Here is a 5714-nt window from a genome sequence, read left to right as displayed (position 1 = left end):
TGAATGCTATTTCTGTAGGAATATGGGACACTTGCAACATGGGACTGCCCTCTGCGCCCTCGTATGAGGGGGTCAGACAGACCAACGGATCGACCTGATCCGTGTTGCCGAACAAATTCCCAGTGACTAGAACAGAAAACAGAGGAGGTACTGATTATGTACTCCCTCTGGAAAACAAAATTAGATCGAAGTGGACATATAATGGGGAAAATTGACCATAGAGAAATAAAATTCTTGGTAGACACTGCTGCAACCCTATCACTCCTAAATTACATACCTGAAGGGTCTCGTACAAAAGATCAAGTTTCGGTACAGGGTGTGGTGGGGGAAGCAAAGATAAATTTGACTAAACTATTGCCAATGACTATTGGAGGTAAGAGTCTATGGGTAAGATTCGCCGTGTGTCTCTTGGGAAGAGACCTGTTACAGGCTTTAGATGTGGAAATAAGGTTAACACCAGAAGGGGTAGATTTAATTGTTACGGGAATGAGTGTGATAAAAGAAAAGAAAAAGGAAGGTGTGACTAGAAATGAAATTGAAATACCCTCAGAATTGAAGGAGGTTCTGAAAATATTGCAGAGTCATACAAGTGCAGATGTTGGGTTATTAAAGTCAGCACAACCTGTGCGAATAAAAACAAAGGGGGCTGTTCCACCAGCAGGAAAACCATTTCCCATCCCAACTGAAGCACGCCTTAGTATTCAAAAGCAAACTGATACATTTTTGAGGGACGGTATTCTATGGGAATGTGAGTCCCCGTATAATACCCCCATTCTGCCCGTTACCAAAACCAGAATTGATGAAGAGGGTAATCTGGGATATAGATTCGTACAGGACTTAAGGAAAATTAATGAGCATGTGATAGTACCACATCCCGAGGTACCAGATCCATCAACCATTTTATTGCAAATTCCTCATTGGGCAAAAGTTCTTACAGTTATAGATTTAACTGCTGCATTTTTCAGTATACCAATCGAAGAGGAAAGCCAGCGATTGTTTGCTTTCACTTGGGAAGAGAAAGAGTTAACTTGGACAAGATTGCCACAGGCCTTTGCGGGATCACAGACTGTACTTTCATGAATATTGAAAAATTATTTGGAAGACATACAACTACCCAGACACTGAGTATTGGTGCAGTATGTGGGTGATTTGATGACAGCAAGTAAATTGAAAGATAATCGTTTAATAGATACAAAATTGGCGGACACCGAGCATCTCCATCTAAGTTATAGCTGTGCCAAACAGAAGTAAAATTTTGGGAATTTATCCTGAAAGAAGGACTCAGGTTAATAGACCCAGAGAGAACTGAGGCAATCATTAACTTACCCCAACCGGTAACAAAAAAAAACAGTTAAGAGGGTTTTTAGGACAAGTGAGATTCTGCAGACCATGGGTTCTGGGACTCAGAGGGTTAATGAAGCCCTTAACTGAAGCCACCAGAGGGAAGAACTAGATCCCCTGGTGCGGCCCAGAAAGAAGGCGGCATCTGAAACGGTAAAGAGAGCTTTATTGACCGCTCCTGCTTTAGGCTTACCAGATTACACTGAGCCTTTTTTACTTGTATACTCCTGAGAAAAGGGGAGTAGCCAGTGGAGTGACTACCCAGAAACTGGGATCACATCAGAGGCCTGTACTGTGTCGCTCAGTTAAGTTAGATCCTGTTGTCCATGAGACTCCTCAATGTACTAGAGCAGCAGTGGCAGCAGCTGAGATGGTAGAAAGAAGCTGCCCTTTGATTTTAGGACACCAACTCTATGTATTTGTGCCACACGAGGTGGAAAGATTATTAAAACAATATGCAACTCAGGCTCTATCACCGCAATGTGCTCACAGGTATGAACTTATTTTACTGATGGCAGAGGATATAATTTTAAAGCGTTTTAATACCTTGAACCTTGCTACACTCTTGCCATTACCAGAGGATGGTACCCCACACCATGACTGTGAGAGAGTCATTACGACTACTACTAAACAGCGAGAGGATTTAAAAGATGAACCCATGTCAAACCCTGATTTAACTTTATATGTGGATGGATCCTTATATTGCAAGCGGCAAAGCAAAGTAAAAACAAGCGAGTGACTATTTACTCACTCACGTTATGCCTTTGGAGTGTGTCAATCTGTAGGACGCTGTGGAAAGAGAGAGGATTCCTGACAGCCACAGGAAAAGAAGGGGCAAATGGAAAGGAGATAAGAAAACGGCTAGAGGCCAATTGCCAGACCAAATAGCAGTGATAACTGTGTGGCCCATACCCTGGAAGACACTCCGGTTGCCCAGGGAAATGCCTTAGCTGGTGACACAGCAAAAGCAGCAGCCAGACAACAGGTTCTGGTTTTTATGCTTGTGACTCAAAATCCAGAGGGACTGAGCTTACCAGGTATGACAGAATCATACAATGAGGTAAGCCGAAAGAAAAAAGCAATTGGGAAAAGCAGGAGGTGATCCAAGACAAGGATGGCATACGGACAACAAGGGGAAAGCCTAATTTACCAAGGGAGTATTCATTGGTCACTGCTAGATGGTTCCGTGATAAATCTCATGGTGGAGCAGAAAATGTCGTGAACGAAGTGCAACGCATGTGGGCAGCATCAGGAATTCATGCTGCTTCAAAGAGGATTGCAGGGGGATGTACAACTTGTCAGCAGTTTACCACTACTAAAGCCCCTGAACATAAAGGCACATGCCCCCCAGCATGTCTTCCTTTTCATAAATTAAAGATTGATGATACAGATATGCCATCAGCATTAGGATAAAGGCATTTATTGGTAATAGTAGACCAATTATCGCTGTAGGTAGAGGCTTTTCCTTCCTGCTCCTTCCACCCTTCCCTCTTGCTGAGGGTGTCAAGGGGCGAGGTGTGACTGGGGTCCCTACTCCTAACCCCTGGTATGCCACCTTGCGGGGCAGGCAGCCACGGGCTGTGGGCAAGCTGCTCACATACCCACTTCTCCCTCGAAGGGGTCCCGGGCGTGCGGGCCCATCTGAAGGCCCCACGTTGCAGAACGAGAAGCCCAAGAGCACTGCCACCTCCGTGAGACACGGGCTCCTACTGAGAACCCCTGCAGGACATGGGCGCACCATGGGGACACTGGTCGCCCAGCAGGTCTGGGGCACCTACCGGGGCTCTCGGCAGGCCACGGCCATCCCGCAGTCACTGCCGCCCGACGGGGACGCGTCCATCGGGCCGCCACGGAACCCCCCAGCCGACACGGGTCCCCCGAGACACAGCCGCCTCTTGGGGGCAGGCCGCAGGCCGGAGCAGGCCGCGACAGAGCGCTCGCCCTCGCCTCTGTCGCCACCACTGCCGCCACCGCCGCGGGAGGGCAGGGCGGGGCGGGGCCGGAAGGGGCGGGCGCGGCCCGACGCCCGGCTGCGGTGGTTGGCGGGACCGTCGTGCGGGGCCGGGCCGCTTCCTGCCGCTGAGGAGGGGCCCGGAGGGGTGGGCTCGGCTCGGCGCGGCTGCTGCGGGACCGCGGCTCGGCGGCGGCAGACCCAGCGCCCGGCGTGAGTGAGCACGGCGCGGGCCGTCCTCCGCCGGCGGGAATTGGGGCGGCTTACCCGCGGCTGCGGGCGCTGCCTGCCGCAGCGCGGCGGTGCCGGCGGGCCCCGGTGCCCCCGCCGGTGCGGCGTCGGCTCGGGCGCGCTGCCCTGACCGGGTGCCGCCGGGGTGGCGGGGTAGGGTAGGGCAGGGCAGGGCCGGCAGCGGCGTGTGTCGCGCCGCCCCGGGAGGCCACCGGGGCGCGGCGCCCAGCGCGGCCTGGGCCCTCCGGTCCCGGGGCTGGTGGGGAGGCGGCGGCCCCGGGGGAGCGTGACCAGCTTCTCGGCTCGGCTCGGCGTCCTGCGGGCCGGCGGTCCGCGCCCCTGCCCGCCGCTTGCTGCCGTTCGGCGGCGCGCCCTGTGCGCCGCGGGCTGCTGGCGTGAGGTCTTCGGGGAAGGGGGCGGGAGGGGAGCGGTGTCCGTCCCGGAGGAGCAGCCGCACGCCTCGGAGAGCCCGCTTGTGCCTGCGGGTGCTTGAGAGCCAGGGCCGCGTTTGCCTGGGAAAACCGCTCTTTCGCCCAGTTGCTGCTCCGCGGAGAACCCTGGACCAAAATGTCTTTTTTTTTTTTTTTTTTTTTTTTTTTTTCCCTTCCCCTCCCCACGACTTTTAATGTGGGGATTAAATCTGACGCAACCAGGGGCCTAAGAATAGCGTCGTCCACGTTTCTTAGCGTGTGCAAAGTGCTCCGAAGGGCTTTTGCGTGTGTTCTTGCACACGGGCAGTTGCGGAGATGCTGCTTGGCAGCGGGCACCCGGTGTACTCCGGTGGCGCGCCGCGGGGCTCGCTTTGCCGGGAGGCCCCCCTCGGTGCTGGGGAGAGGAGCGGCAGCCGAACGGGGAGAGGCTGGGCAACCGTAGCTCGGATGGAAATTGGTATGCGATGCCCTAAGCGGGAGGAACTGGCTTGCTTTATTTGCAGGAAAGTAGGAACCTGAGCAGTTTGCAGCTGTGGAAGTCAGCAAGTCTGAGCCTGTTCTTCATTGACTGGCAAACTGCTCCGTTTGTGTTTCTGTGATAAGGTACCTAGAGAATGTGGCGTATAAAACAAGGTGCTTCTCCACATAGCCAAATAAAACTAGCCATTTTGTAGTTCAGTTTAAATTGTGCCAAAAGTATTTTGTTACTGTTGGGCGGGGGGCTCCAATCTGACAATCTCAGTCTTCCAAAAATGATTTTAGTCTTCCTAAATTTAAGTTTTTCTATTTAAAATGCTACTTCTGTTTATTTTAAGAGTTATTCAGTCTCGTTCTGTCATTGCTTTGCCTACAGCGTCATTGGTTTCCCATTTCTCAATCCATTTCTGGATGGGACTGTCATATGGAAGCAGAACACCATCTGTTTTGACAGTTCATGTCAAAAAGTTGGGCTTACTGCTTTAAACAATGATTGAAGTAAATTTATTCCTAACTGAATAGTCATTAAAAATTAAGTCGGGGTAAGTGATGCCCTTGTAAACAGGGTTAATCTACATTAGAATTGGAAGTTAGTGGCTGAATATGGAAGACCTGTGCAGTTTGCAACTGTTAACTGCTCTGAGAAAATGAGTATGTGGAGTGGAAGTGTAGTGAGCATCAGGCAGCATCGTTAATCTTTGCAGGTGTAGTACCATTATTAGCATCCCTCTTGCCTCTGGGGTGCATAGTTATCTTCAATTTCCAGACACGAGTTTTATCTTCTATCAAATTCTGGCTCTGCAGTGTAGCTGTTGAGCAGTGCTGTGCTGTTTATTAGGTGCCAGCCTGCCTTAAATCTCTGGTATGAGGGAGAGACACCTCCTGGCTCCGAGCAAGGAGTGAGAGCAAGAGCCTTGTGACTTGACGTATTTTTTCCTTTGGTAGAACAGTTTTAAGGATTCAGGGAGGCAGACGGTTTACTGACTTTATGATGTGTGTGTTCCGTGCGCCTACAGAATCATGCAGTTGTGGTGAAATTACTTTTAATGATGATTATATTTTCTTCTGCTTTATTCTCTGCAATCCAGACATTGTTAATCTAGGCTGTGAATTTTATAGTTGGATAAGAGCTTGAAGACATATTAATAGACGGATGTGGTCAGTGCTGTTGTCCTAGAGCCAGACTGAAGAGAGGAAAGAAGGTTCTCTTGCTTCAGAATATCACTTTTTTTTTTTTTTCTTTTTGTTCTTTTGGAACAGGTCTTGAAGCATAGAGTGAAGGT

The sequence above is a fragment of the Leptosomus discolor genome, chromosome 3 (genome assembly GCF_034619465.1).
Source record: "Leptosomus discolor isolate bLepDis1 chromosome 3, bLepDis1.hap2, whole genome shotgun sequence".
Lineage (NCBI taxonomy): Eukaryota > Metazoa > Chordata > Aves > Leptosomiformes > Leptosomidae > Leptosomus > Leptosomus discolor.
This window is presented reverse-complemented; position numbering follows the sequence as displayed.